Here is a 16876-nt window from a genome sequence, read left to right as displayed (position 1 = left end):
AATTCTTCAACTAGCAAGTTCCTGATCATAATTTAAATCACTCATACGTACCATCTAGCATGTGGCCCTTATTAATGGATAGATCTTCCTTGCAAACTTATAGATTACCTGTAACAAGTTAGTGAATTCATGTTTTTCCATTGTATCATTGGCCTTCAAGCCCAATATTTCATTAGATTAATCATTTCATGATAGGATATCTCCAAAACAATATACAAAAGCTCAATATGTAAAGTCAACTTCGCATGTGTATTATACATGTATTGCAATGTGTCAAAGGGTAAAAACATGATATACTATGCAAGATCATCAAATCAAGATCATAAGCATCTGAAAAAATCCATAATATTCATCATTCATTTGTAAATACTCAAAAATTCATCTTTTCCATTTCTATGATTTAGGCTTCCATGCCCATTTCATCAAAAGTTTACATCTGTAAACAACCATTGATAGTTCCAACTCCTTACTGGAGCACATAATGATCTTGTCATTTAACCAATTTCAGAAAGAATCATGGTTCACAGTTTTATTTTCATTTAGTTCAGGTTCAAATTGGTAACAATTTATTTTTTTCATTAATTTGGGTCGACAAACCCACTTATGATGGATTTAGATAACATTTTATCAAGATTATAAACTGTGTTTGGATTACGCAAGTCTAGGCATCGAGACCCTTTTTAATCTTCTCATTCTCGACAAAGAATGGCCCTCCCACCAGGGATAAGGTATATGTAACATTTTGGTCCTGCCACTGAGTAATCAGGTGGGTTGAAGTCCCAATAGTTATTCGACAAAATAACTGAAACATCAGGACAATCAACAAGATCAATTGCTCTGGAAAATATTCCTATTTCCACCCTGGCCAGGGATTTCAAAATTTGGGTCATCAAACCCGATCTCCACCACTCAGCTTGCCAATCCTTTTTATCTTTTTAATTGTTTATACATTTGTTCACTTTATATCATTTCAACATTTACATTTTCAATTTTTTTTCAAAAACAATGTTGGACCCAAGGTTTCAGTGTTGAATCCAATGCTCTGATACCATATGTAACATCCAGATTTTTCAGGTTTAAATTATCATTCAACTTACTCAAGGAATACAGTTATAACTTTGATTTCATAGGAAGGCAGTTACATCATTCATGTTCATGTGAAGAAGGTTTCCTGTTAAAGTCAATTAAACAAAATTTCTAACTAAATACTTGAAATACCATTTAATGAAATTACTTCATAAATTGAAATCACATGCCTCAAAAAATTGAGACTGAAAAATCATCTAAGCATGCTTCTACAACCACCCGAGTTAGTCCACAAATACAATATAACAATTTCTAAAATTGACTGCTATCTCAAAAATCATTTGATGAATACAACTAAATGCCACTATAAATTTAAATTAGGGCATCACAAATCATTATACCAATTAGGGCATAAATTACCATCGGTTTATTTAGGGCTTTTGATACCACTTTACCACTTAAGGCTTTCGTGACCACAGATTCAATTTAGGGCTTCCGCGATGATGGATTTTATTTAGGGTTTTCGCAACAACAAATTCAATTTAGGGCTTTTGCGACCACGAATTCAACTAGGGCTTTCGATATCACAGATTTAGTTAAGGCTTCCAATACCACTGTATCAATTAAGGTTCCAGCTGTCACACAATCAATTAGGGCTTTAGATTTCTTTTCCTTTCGATTGCTTATTTGTGACAATTTCTCAAGATTAGATAAATACTTATATTCAATATTCATTTATATGAAGTAAAATGATGATAACAATGAAATGCTTCAATTTAATCTTACCTTCTCATAAACAAAAAAAAAATTGATAATACCTGTTTTCGATCAACAATTGCATGCATGGCTTATTTGTCTAATGCATATTCGACGTCTTGAGTGAGGTGAAACATTGTCAGGGGCTTAACCACCCAACCTCAGATCACAATATATATCCCCACACGATCTCTGATGAGAAAGGCCCTCCCTACCCAGAATTGATAGGAAACATCATTCCATTCACTAGGCATCATGATATATTCCACGCCATACAACTTGGCAACAAGAGATCACCATATCAGGAATATGCATGAATTATTAGTTATTTCATATTAAACAATAAACATTGATTTGTCATATCTAATTACTGATTCAATTTGTGTTACTTTAGATTCCTCTGTTCACCTCATCACCCTTTTTCTTGGCTACACAATCAGGTGAGTTCCAGGAGTTACGACTTTTTAAATCAACTAGTTCTATCAATTTATTCATGACGTCTACATGCATCTAGCATCTCACAGTCTATGATTAAAAGATTTCAAATTTAATTTAATTAATAATAATCATAACTGATTTCTCTTTAACTCCACCTTTACACCATTTCATGGCAACGAGGAATTCATGATAATATTAACGTATCAGTATGATGAATAAAAGATAATTTATAAATAAATTCAGCAGGATCTTTAATTATTGGATATCACTATCTTCCTTATTCATATTTGTGAAAGTTCTACCATTTAATGATCACTAGGTGACTTGATTATCAGACCCTGAGGATTTTGTCTAAGAAGCTATGTTTAGATCTTTATCTGCAAACTTAAAAAAAACTATATTAAAACATCTATCATCCTAATTTATTCAGACTGTATATAACATGCATTAGTGTTAACATGGAGAGATGAATATAAACTGAGCACCGGTGGACATATATAAAATAATAAAGGATGTCCATTAAGACAATCTTTACCAACTATGTTCCAAAAACATTACATGTGTTGTGGATGATCATACCCATTATTCCTGACAGAGTTTTTCAACAAAGTTAATGAATGCATTTCTACTTTATTGTCTCCCATCAAACTTCTGTTCCAAATGGTTATCTTTTAGACGTTACGTTTGAGAAAAACTCAAATTTAAGTATAAATCATTGCAGTGTTTTAAATAAGGCAGACCTTTCAAACTTATTAAGGATTAAGAAAGATGGCATGCTTCATAGACATATTGTTTCTAAGGAACCAACAAACTTGCTTGGGTCAATTCAATGAACTTATACATTAAATGGTATCTTTTTATCACATGTTATAAAGTTACAATCAGAGCCAATGAATAAGAGACAAATTCGACTTTCAATAACAATACATATCAGAAATCTTACGTATCTCCACCACGAATGTCTGAAGGTAATCATGTGCTTGAAGAAATCTGCTAATCTAGCTTTGGTTCATTATCTCATCTTAGATTCAACATTATATCAATTTAAAATGTTATCAAAGAGAATAGCTTTTAAGAAAAAAATTTGACAGGTGCATAATATAACAGTAACAGACTTATGTTTATTCATTGCATTGGCAACTGACTGATCTTCGGCTGATGAAAAAGATTTGAATAAGGACATAGACGGTTCCTTATATTGAAAAGGCAAACTGAGTATATAGATCACTTAACCCTATCTTAGATCGACTTCTAAAAAATGAACTATTTATTTGCCAAGAAATGTGAGATTCTTATGCGACTATTACAGGAACAAATGCATATACCAATCATGTAAGAATGAAAGACGTTTTCAATGAAATGTATTAATAGGTTATTACTACCCTATGAATATGTAACTCGGGTTTGAAGGTATCCTCCAGCCTGCAACAAGACACTCATCCATATGCACAGTATTACTCCCTGTTGCTTCTACAAAAATTTTTTTTCCATGCTAAGCTGAAGATTGTCAATTAGCCAAAAACAAAAAAAATGAATGTCGTAAGAGAAAGAATGAATGCCGGAAGTCCAAACATGAAAACTGTTAAATAAAAAATAAGCACGCCTCTACATCTTCCAACAGTTACAAGATTCATTTCGAATTCCCCAAAAGTCTAAAAGAATTTAAAAACATAAATATTATTAAACATGCCAAACAATAATCGGTTGAAAGAAAGAATAATAAAGAAGAGAATAGAATTAGAAAATTAAAATTTGAAGATTATAATAATATAATAATTATAATCCGAACATTATTATAAAATACAACTTTTAAGTTATTAAATGATAATAGTGCCAAATCATGATTATATTTAAATGAACAATTAATAAAAATACTATGACAAAAGATAATTTAAAATCCTTCAAGATACATTTTATAAATTATTTAATTATTTCAATTGAATTAATTATTAATCACTCAATTATTTTAATTTAACTATTTATTAAAATAAATCATACAATTCCATAGATGTATTATGTTCCAAGTTGCTAGGTCCTCTACTTGTCTACCCAGTGATGGTGACGCCCTGCCTAATTCTTTTCTGACAATGCTTACACCTCTTCGGTATGCTCCCTGTAAGAATTTTTCTCCGTAATTAAATTATAAATTATATAACCATAAATAATCATAACAATGAACCTTTCATCCTAATTCCATGAATTCACGATTAACGATCAACTAACATGTCATCAACACTTAAAATCATAACGACCAACTAACTTACCATTTCGCCAGATTATATCAAATTAAACTGCCAACTGACTTCATGTGAACCTCAACGTCTATATTCCAAGCTAGGTCAAAAATTGGGATGTAACATAACCAAAATTAGGGTTAGTATACTCACCTGTACAATCCTTCTTCATATGACCAATTTCATTACATGCGAAAATTTTTACAAGGAATTGCCTCTCCACTTCTTTGGGTGCTTCGCATCAATTAGGTACTTCTTCAGATTGCTTAGGCTCTTCTTTGTTCAAATCTTCTTGCAGATGTTCAGGTTGTTGGATCACAAGATCTAGTTCCTTGGTAACTTTAGATCACTTAGACAATTCACCTTCATAGAAACCAATACCAATCTTATTATAACTAGGTCTTTGTGCCATGATCTTCTCATCAAGATTTTATTTACTTGAATACAATTTCTAATGATGTTGCTTAGTTCGTGTAAGCCCTCCTTTCACAATAGCATTGTACTTCTCAAGCTTTGCATATTGTAACTTTGAAGTTTCAAGTTTAGATGTCACCTTAGTAAGCTTGGATTTTAGATTTGCATTCTTAGATCTCAAATCTGATTGAATCTTCCTATCATCATTCTTTATACTCAATTTTAGATTTGTAATCTCTAGCTCTTCAGAATTTCACTTTCCTTCTTAAACCTTGCAACTGCATCAATATCCTTTATTTGATTATTTGACTCAGTCTTCTTGACATTAGTAGATTCAATCTCCTTTTTCAACTTCTAAATGGTAGCTTTAGCCTTAAGTTGTATTTCTTCAAAAGACTCTCTTTTTTAGTGATCACATCACATTCTTCAAGGGCTTCTTCTAGATTCTTCTGCAAGTGATCTCCATCCATAGTGATCTTACTCAAGCCATTAGGCCTCTTACGAGTAACTGTGCTCTGATACCAATTGTTAGAAATAGGAAATACAGAGGGGGGTGGGGTGAGGGGTGAATTAGTATTCCACAACTTTTTTCCAACTATGGTCCACATCATTAACAATCTTATAACACACACATGTGAATATATTGAAAAGTAAATACATCGATAACATAATGTAACTCATAACGCCATTATTTTTTAACTAGGGAAACCTTGGCCAAGGGAAAACCTTAGTGGGGATAGTACCCTCCAAATGATCCATTAATCAAAAGTATATTGTGAAAGATATTGACCCTATTATGAGTCTTTTACATTTATATGGTGTCTCAGTCCATGTCAAGGGACTAGGCCTTGTTAGAAGCCTCAACCCTATTAGGAGTTGTCAATATAATTACAAAATGTATGCAAGGCCCACTGCCCAAACATGCAATTATAATGATATTTTGTACACAAAAGGAATAGATACATAAACCTTTTGACAATGTTGATATCTTCTATATTTGATTTGTCCTGTGAATCTCATTGTACATATCTTCGCATAATTTGATCTTTCTCTACTCTAACATTATGTTCACATTGCAAAATAATAACATAACAATCACAAAATCATTACACATATTTACACCCAAAATTTTGTCCTCATCGATTTTCATATCTTCATACGTGTCCCAAAATACAAAACCATACTTTTCTCACTTAGGGTTAGTATCTAGGATGTCGTCCCTAGTTTTTTGAGTAATTGTTTTGCTAAACAAAACAATTCCTTAACTTAAAACACCCCTTCCTTAACTCTGTCATGTTTTGCTTGTACAGTATCACAAACTGATAAATCATTAATATCTTCGTTTGTATTGATCAGAATGAATTGTTCTCTTGCATGTAGGATCCTCGTAACTTTTTCTCGCTTCCCTTAAGTGTACATGTGCCAATTCACTATCTATCATATTCACAAATTAAAATTGTGTTTATGCTAACAGTTAAACTTTGTGATAGATCATTTTTGAAGTCTTCTGACCAAAACTTTGTCTTCATGATCTGTTGTCTTTATCCATATAACATGTTGTTGGAAATGACAACCTTAATTCATTTCCATACTCTCATCTTAGCCCAATTTCCAACATAATGAACACCTAAGTTAGACGTAAATGATAAAGCTATGAGTTAGAGGCATTAATTGCAATTGGTATAACAATAGAAGGTTTCAAAGCAAGGTGTAGTGAATGGCTCCATGTAGTAGAAATCAGTCTTCCATTGTGACTATTTTTACTACAGAGTGTCAGCGTAATGCCTCACCTGAAGATCCTTGGAATCAAGATAAACAAAGACTAATATATATATTTTTAAAAAGGTAAGATGCAGCAACAACAACTTATGCTAGAAAGAAACATAAGACTAACATAAACCTAATGTCAAAAATCCCCAAGCATCACTACTTACCAACTTAGAATCAAAGATCACACGAATTATGAGAATACCCAAATGAGATCTGAATAACATCCATCGATCCAAGAGGGGAATACTGAACTATCAATCCCAAAAAAGATGTTGTTTTTATGCCTAAAGTAAAATTTCCTAGCATGGTTAAACATACATGTCTATTTCCAACTAGCAATAACACAATCAAGAATAGCAAGAAGAGACCCTCGAATGGTCATGTACAAGATGAGGGCTTAGGGTTACAACCGCTCATCTACTGGACACCATGCTGAAAGAAAAATGTTGAATCATGAAAGTTGGCTAAGTCTGAAATCTTGTCAAATTAAAAAATTTGGAATTTTTATTTTAACTCCTAGAGGGATGAAACTATCTCAAATGAATTGTCGTATAAAATATATCTTAAGTATAAGAAATACGTATTCTTATATGATATATTCTATACACCTCACAACTAAATGGTCAAGGTGTATGGAACAAGAACTCCCAAAAGGGTATCTAAATCACCTTCTAAAATGCACTGAACAATTTGGAAAGTACTTGTTGTCTGGCCAAACAAGTCTTCCAATAGACCCAGTATGATACATCCTACTACTGCCAGATGATATACTTCGTAATACTAGCACAATACTATTCTAGTATCATATGATAATATACAAAGTACTAGTATAATACTTGTCTAGTATTGTATGATACTCTATAAAGTACCAATACAATACTTGCCTAGTATTGTACGATAATCTTCAAGAACCAGTATGATACTTGTATAGTATCGTATGATAATCTATAAAGAAGTAGTATGGTACAAGGACAACATCGTAAAAAACCAGCAAATGGTTGCTCAAGATACTCACAAGGCCAATCAACCAACTCAAAAAGAAAAGTAGGGTTAGAACCTCCACACCAAGGAGTACCAAAGCCACCGAAGTCAAGGTGTGATCACTTAAAAGAATAAAAGAGATTAAATAACCCTAACATACTAGAATGTCAAGATAATAACATCTATCCATCCAAGTCAAGAATCATAATTAAATCATGAGAAAAAGTAACACAGTAGTGAAAAGGAATGAGGAACCACAAGATACTGTCTCAAATCATGATATCAAAAGAACCTAAATCACTAGGAAACATACTCCATAAAGCATGGTGATTCCAAGTGAAGCACCAAGCTCCAGAACTAACTGGAAGAAGACCAACTTTGTATGTTGGTCCCCAACAATGGTTTAAGTATTTACGTCTCCTAACCACGAGGAAGCTATAGGCCCACTCTTGCCATGCTGATGGAGATGGTAATCCAACCCCAAACACAAAGTACAATCACCCAAGGGTAACACTCATTCCTAGCAAAATAAGGTAATGAAACCAAGATCATGAGACAATGCAATATAACAGGTCCTGGCTAGACACTCCATGGGATAACTATGTAGGGACTCTAGTGGAGTATAGGTTACTTGGCATCAGAAGGCCTAAGATATGTCTGTGCAGTAATATTAACTCCAATGATGAGGCTATGCACCATGCCCTCAGCTTAACTGTTTAGGCACACACCCTCAACTTAACTGTTCATGTGTTCTCTTGTCTTATCATTAAGTTCTATCACCCCATTATTAATTTGGTTATCATTGTTAGAACCTCTTTATGTCACTTTGTTGGAATCTTAGTGACCTGAGATATACGGGATACACCACTTCACATGTCTACCCTACATACCCATGCTCATCACACAATAAGTGCCCATATACAATGCAAGTTCCCAACCCAACCCTCAAATGAACAATCACTCAATTGACTTATGTTCACGAGTTTGGGTCTTGCAAGATCTTATCTTATTCATGCACAAGTGCTTATGTGTGGGCACAACCATCTGTACTAAATCACATATGAACAAGGGTTGTATGAGAAACAAGAAACAAAATCACATATGAACAAGGGTTGTACTAAATCACATATGAACAAGGGTTGTATGAGAAACAAGAAACAAGAAACAAAATCACATATGAACACGGGTTGTACTAAATCACATATGAACAAGGGTTGTATGAGAAACAAGAAACAAAAAGTGTAAAAACACACTTAGCCGAGTATATTGTTGAGAGTACGGATCCAACATGAATCTCAATAAGGATAAAATGAAAACATAGCCCGATTGGAAACCTAGCATACATTCCAAATCTATGACCAAAATCAATGCCAAGAAATACCTGAGAAAATTAGGTAGTACACAAAATGAGGTGATGCAAAAATTGCTTAAAAATGAAGGTTGTTGAGAATTGACAAAATTAAAACCCTTTTTCCAAATGGTGGTAAAACATCCAAAAATCCAATTAAAAACAAATTTCAAGTTCAATGGCAAAACTAACTAGCATAATAGTATGATCTTCCAAATTAAAACACATGAAAAGCCCTAATCACTCATTCCTGCCCAACTGAGCCAAATTAACTTATGAAAATGCTCCTTGTTTAGAATGAGGATCCTTCCTAAAGGATCTGAGAGCCTGAATTTTATAGTTAAAAGTAGGCCCTTGATTAGCAATATCTCACATGGGATGTTGGTAATGGTAAGGAAGCTCTCTTTTGGGAGGACTCTTGGGATGGGCATCCTCCAATAGATAAAATGATTATCCTAGTTGGTCTTAAAGACCATTTAGTCAAACTCTGGGGATGCAAGGTCAGTAATTATAAAACCAAAAAAAATATTAATGGTAGTATAAGCTGGGAATGGAAAACTTTAGATAATATTGACTTAGAATGAACAGTTAAAAAGGTATATGAAAATATCATTAATAAGAGGAAAATAAAACAATTAGTGAGAAATGACAAACTTATATGGGCAACATCAAAAGATGAAAGATATAATGTGAAAAATGGATATAAAGCAATCACCCAATCTCAAAGATGGGAAGAAGTTTTCACTCCCCTTAGACTTTGATGGGACTCTTCCTATCTACCAAAGGTGGGTTTCTTTTTGTGGACTACCTCTTAGAATAGGATTTTAATTGTTGACTGACTTAGAAAGATGGGCACTGAGGGACCTTCTAGATGCGTGCTATGTAAGAAAGACAACGAAGACACATATCATCTATTATATAAGTGCCCATATACATAACAATGTTGGGAGTGACTTAGACATATATTGGGTTGGACCGCACCCTTGCCTGAAACTCTGAACAATCTACTTAAAGGTTGGCCAACTAATAGTAGTAGTTGTATCTATGGTAACCTGTGGAATATGTGTCCTTCTATCCTTGTTTGGGAATTATGGAAAGACAGGAATAGGAGAATATGTCATGACCAAGATATAACAATTTGTGAGATTACTAATAAAAGTGAAGCCTATATGGTTGAAACATTAAACTCTCACCTTAGGAAAATTTTGAAAGAGGAAGGATCATTTTCATAATGGGATGGTTTTATGAAAAAAAGCCAAAAAAACCTAATTAACCCTCCGCTTATGTATAAAAACAAGAATAAAGAAGCAAGGAACAAATGTAGGCAGTTCCCACCCCTGACAAGATGGACCAAATTAAATTTTGATGGAGCCTCGAGAGGCGGCCTTGGTACTATTGGAATAGGATGCATCATTAATAATGACTTTTCCAGTTGGATTGCTAAAAGGGCTAAATTTATAGGATCAACCATTAACAACATCATTGAATTAAAAGCCCTTCAAGAAGGTATCCAAATATGCCTGGATCTAAGTATATCAAAACTACTTATTGAAGGAGACTTGCAGATTGACCTTAATGCCATCAAGAAAAGGGAGACACCAAATTGGGTTATTAACTCCAAATTGGAAGAAGTACTATATCTTCTAGACTGTTTCAAAGAAATTCATATTCGACATATTTTCGAGGAAGGTAATAAAGAAGCAGATCAATTAGAAAATAAAGGAGCTGATGGCAAAAATTTCTTAATATTTAACTCTATGTAAACTTATTGGAAAGCAAATAGAAGTATTAAACAAAACTGGATAATGTAGTTTTAAGTCCTATTAGTTAAATTAGCCCTGATGGATAATGCAGATAATAAGGATACAAACAATATAATATCACCATAACTTTTAATATATGTCAGAGTTTGAGTGAGATCATTCACAAAATTTACGATTGATTTCAGTAATCTTATCCATAATGTTAAATGAAAGAAACATCTGTGATTTCTAGCAAAAAACTTAGGGTTATCTAAAATGTTCTTTTTAACTAATAGTACTAATGGTTATTTTGAGTTGCATCACTGATCAACAAGTTAGCAAGGTTTAACCATCATCCACGATAACAAAAGAAGATATTTTTACGAAGTATATAAAGATCTCATCAATTTTGTCACACTCATCTCAGATAATGAATAGTATAAGTGATCGTGATAGAGATCATTAGAGCTTACAAAATTCAAAGAAGAAATCTAGTCATTTATTTTGTATTTAAAAACAAAAGATGAAAGTTGGTAACTGGGGTATGCCCCTTTTAATAATGTAATAATATATAAGTTGGGTAACTGGGGTATGCCCCTTCTTTATTTGATTAAATTAATAAAATCAAAGGCTTTGATCGTTTATCGATAAAAAAAATAACTTATGAAAATAGAGGAGAACACTAGTTCTCATCCTCCAACTATAAATAAATTGAAAATGGAAGCAAAAACTATTAGAATGAAAAGACCCCACCTCATAGCCAAATGATCTAAAATGGAAGCAAACACCAAAAAATAACAATAGAGATGAAACACTCAACAAGGGAGGAGTTTTTTTTACTCCGACTCTAATGAGCCTACTCTCATGTCGATCCCACAAGTGTAGCTCTCACAATGAAGAAATCTCTAAATCGATTACAAAGGGTTTGGATAATTTTGCTCCAAAATCCTTAATTCAAATGTGAGAAGTTAGATTTATTTCACTTTTAGGCCATATATGCACTTTTAAATAAAGTGACATATAAAAGGAAAAAATGAATAACATAAATAAAATAATCCCTTTTAAACCCCGATAAATTAAGTAATTCCAATTCAATGGAATTTAACTACGACAAATTTATCAGTAATATAAAATAAATTTAGATCAAATATAAAATTCCCTTAACCAAGAAATTGTAACTACATAATACTTACATTACACACAATCTAGTCATCTTGTAATATAAAATAAATTTGGATGAATTTTGCATTGTAAATCTAGATTCATTACACACATCTTGTAATCTGTGTATTCCAAATTTATATCACTAGTGAATCCATCACAACATGGTTTACCCCCTCTAAATTAATATGATCAAGATCACCAAAGGTTGATTGAATCACACCCTTTATATGCTCTCTCTGTTTTAAGGTTGCCTCAAATGCCACCCTCCCTCTAAATCTCAATCTCCCTCTTTTTTTTGCAAGAACATTCTCGAAAAAAGATCAAGGCAAATATACCTTATAGTACATATTGAAATAAAAGAATAAGAGATAGACTAAAATAATACCCAAGGGTACTTCTACTTAATGATATAAGATCATTCCAATATACATAAAGATCTTATATACTTTGAACATACATACATACATACATACATACATACATATATACATATACATATACATATTCAATCTTCTAAGAATATCTTTAATTATTACTTATTAGTGCCACATATAATAATCTAAGGTGACCGCAAAAAATAAACAAAAGTAATACTAAAGATATTAAGGAATACTTAAATCTCATAACTTTTCCCTTTTATTGCTCATAACTCTATACCTATTTTCCACATCCTTATTCATAGCCATATTCACATCTGCTCTTTGACTTCATACTTGAAATACATTAAGCATATTAATCTAATGACTTGCTCGTAGTTCATGAAGTTGATAAATTCCCTGTATTATTAGTATCATTTGGGTCTTTTATATTATCTCAATTCATTATACAACTTTTAATGATCCCTAATAAGATATGACCTTATCTCACTTCTTGGATTTTGGATTGAATTTGTATACTTATTATATGTTCTTCTCACTCTTAACCTTATCTATAGACTTTAATTATCTCTATTTAGTCTCCAATTATATTATTCTCTAATCCTTGATCTCTTATTAAAAACAAGAGTCCCTCTTTTAGTTAGGTAACAAGCTTACCATTTCTCCTTATTTTTATCACTACTTTTATTATGCACCCTTGTACTTCTCTTATTCCCTGATCATCTTTTACTCCATTTTCCTTTAATATTACTTAGAGTAGTGGTGTTTATATATCTGTCATGTACATAATAATGATATAACACGTGTTTATCTTATTTTCTTCCCACTAAAATTCATGAACTTCTACATGAATCCATTCACAAGGCCTGATCTGCAGTTGTAATAATGATACTATATATATCTGTGTGTGTGTAAATATATACATACATATGTGTGTGTACATACATACATACATACATACATACATACATACATACATACATACATACATACATACATACATACATACATACATACATACATACATACATATATATATATATATATATATATATATATATATATATATATATATACACACACATAGATATATGTACACACACACACACACACACACACACACACATATATGTACATGTACATATATCCTGAGACTATATATATACCTTTATCTTCTTACTACAATCTTAGTACAGACAATTTGGAATTTCAATATGAAATATATTATTGTCTTTGCTGATCATACTCCCTCTTAATGTAGAAAGATACGAGTACTTATTTTCCCACGAGGGTCATAAAAAATCTCCTTTCTAAAGATGGTTCAAGTGGGAATGAAACATTGTTTATTATTCCCCCCACAATGTATAATTTCCACTCTTATATCTTTGAACACTTGTGCATCAAATATGACAACTCCTTTCTAAGTTCCAACTTGATCTTTTCATCCATTGAAGGTCCAAACATCCATTTAGGTTAACAATAGAAGCAAACATATCCTTCCATTTTCTCAAACTCGTCCACAATACGCCAATATCTTGATTGAGTATGATTGTGCCAAAGGAATGAATCTACAACTCATAAGTCAAGTTTCATTCATCAAAGAGAGGCTTGTAAATGGTTCAAATGAATTCTTAAAAGCTTCATTACCATCTCATAACAACTCAAATCCTTTGTTCATGCAAAGGTATTTGTTTGATCTTTTGATTTAAACCTATATTATGCACATCTTGTAATCTCTGTATTCCAAATTTATATCATTGGCGAATCCATCACAACATGGTTTGTCCCCTTTGAATTAATATGATCAAGATCACCAAAGGTTGACTAAATCATATCCTCTATATGCTCCCTCTCTTTTAAGGTTGCCTCAAATGTCAACCTCTTGCAAATATATCTTATAACACATATTGAAATAAAAGAATAAGAGATATACTAACATAATACACAAGGGTACTCTACTTAATGATATAAGATCATTCCAATATACATAAAGATCTAATATACTTAACACACACACACACACACACACACACACATTCAATCTTCTAAGTATATCTTTAATCTACATTTTCACATACTATTACTTATTGGTACCCCATTTAATAATCTAAGGTAACCACAAAAAATAAAATAAAGTAATTGTAATGTCCGCTTTTTAGCATTCATAGCATGATATTGTCGTTAGCCTATTTCCCCATGGTCCCGTAGGCTAACCAGGACATTAAAGGGGCTTAGAGGCCATTTGGCCTAGATAGTTTCAGTTGCAGGTCTTTCTGAGGGGTTTTGAGGCAACTTTGGGCATACTTACTATTTATAGTAAGTCATCTTGGGCATGGGTGGACATCTAGTGGCAGTGGTATGTCGATGGTAATTGTTTAAAATCAGCAAGAAGACTTTTTTATCATTGATATGATTTGTTTTGCATTGATAAAGCTATTTTATAAAGTTAAATTTAAATATTTAACTTTATTAATGCATAGACTATAGTTTGCACGAAATATTTAAATTAAAAGAGTCCCCTTTATTTTATAACACATTGGAGACATAAGTTACATAAAGGGAGTTATGTTTTATCCCACATCGAGAAAAACGAAGGATGGAGCTCTTGTGAGAACACTATAAAAGAAATGGAAGAGCTTCTTTTAAGCAGGCTTGGAAAATATCAAAGAAATTGGGAAATTTTCTAGAGATTATGTCTCAACAGTTTGAAGGACGAAATCCTTTCAAGCTGGAAATATTGACGCCATTGAAAGATATGGTCTTGAGATTCAATAGGGTAGCCGTCTGAAAAAACAGATAAAGCAGGCCGAAAAAAGCGAAACCGAAAAAGCAGGCAGAAAAAGCAATCCATAAAAGCAGTTCAAAAAAGAGAATCCGAAAAAGAAGTTGAAAAAGCAAATCGAAAAAAGCAAAGCAGAAGGGGCAGCATTGTAGAAAATTATTACAGCCATCTACAATCAGGTTCTTCACTTCTCATTTGGCATATTTTTTGAGAAATGTAGGTTTTCAGATGAGTACAAAATATAGCATCAACACTTCACTATTTTCATATTGTACTTGTCTTTGTTTGCCATTTGGCATTATTGGTATCAAAGGAAGGCAAGGATTTTGCAATTGAAAGAGCATTGTAATTTTTAGACTATCTATATTGCAAACCTAGAGTTTGATGATCAACTTATTAGTTTGCATGCCAATTGTTTGACAAAATGTCAATTGGTTGTAAGTTCTCTTTTTGGCATAAACAATGTCATAATTTTGCATACTAAGTGTTTATATTAATGCCACTTGGTTGTAAGTGCATAATGCCATCTTAGGTTGCATCCAAAGTATTTGTCATAATCACTAGTTGTTGTAGTTGCATATTGTAAGTAGTTTAAGTCACATATTTGTATTGAATATTGCCAAAATTAGTTGCACATTCATGTTAGGTCATTGTTTAGACAAATTTGGAGTCTTTGTAAGCATTCTCTTTGATGCAAATCGAAATAAGAGTTATTGCAGCAACCTGAAAAGTTATATCAGTCATATGACCCCTTGTATGCAAAGTGTTTGACAAAATTCCTTGAGCTTTCATCAGCATTTTTGAGGGCAGATTTGAGGAGGGTCATTACAATGGTATCAGAGCTTGCTTGCAAAGTGTTTGATGAAATGTCAAACAACTAAAGTATAAAGATTTTTGGTGTTTGAAGAAGTTATAACCTATTGGGGTTATTACAGTAATACTAAAGATATTAAGGAATACTTATAACTTCTCCCTTTTATTATTCATAACTCTATACCTATTTTCCACATCCTTATCCGTAGCCATATTCACATCTGCTATTTGACTTCATACTTGAAATACATTAAGCATATTAAACTAATGACTTGCTCACAGTTCATGAAGTCGATAACTTCCCTGTATTATTAATATCATCTGGGTCTTTTATATTATCTCAATTCATTATACCACTTTTAATGATCCCTAATAGGATCTAACCTTATCTCACTTCTTGGATTTTGGATTGAATTTGTATACTTATTTTATGTTCTTCTCACTCTTAACTTTATCTATATACTTTAATTATTTCTCCTTAGTCTCCAATTATATTATTCTCTAATCCTTGTTCTCTTATTAAAAACAAGAGACCCTCTTTTAGTTAGGTAACAAGCTTACCATTTCTCCTTATTTTTATCACTACCTTTATTATGCACCCTTGTACTCCTCTTATTCCTCGATCATCTTTTACTCCATTTTCCTTTAATATTACTTAGAGTGGTGGTGTTTATATATCTGTCATGTACATAATAATGATAGAACATATGTGTTTCTCTTATTTTCTTCCTACTAAAATTCATGAACTTCTACATGCATCCATTCACAATGCCAGATCTGTAGTTGTAATAATGATACTGTAATATATATATATATATATATATATATATATATATATACTTTTATCTTCTTACTACAATCTTAGTACATATATGATCTACATTGTCCATTATCAATCTGGAATTTCAATGTGAAATATATTATTGTCTTTGCTGATTTGTGTAGTGCTTGCCCCTAAGTCGCATTTCAGTCATCCTTGCCAAACTCTTTTAGGCCAATTTTATGTTTGATGATTAGTATCATTATTTTAG

Source organism: Cupressus sempervirens, chromosome 8 (genome assembly GCF_028749045.1).
Source record: "Cupressus sempervirens isolate cs-2001-9-10 chromosome 8, ASM2874904v1, whole genome shotgun sequence".
In the NCBI taxonomy this organism is placed as follows: Eukaryota; Viridiplantae; Streptophyta; class Pinopsida; order Cupressales; family Cupressaceae; genus Cupressus; species Cupressus sempervirens.
The sequence above is the reverse complement of the archived record's forward strand: the minus strand, read 5'-3'. Positions refer to the sequence as shown.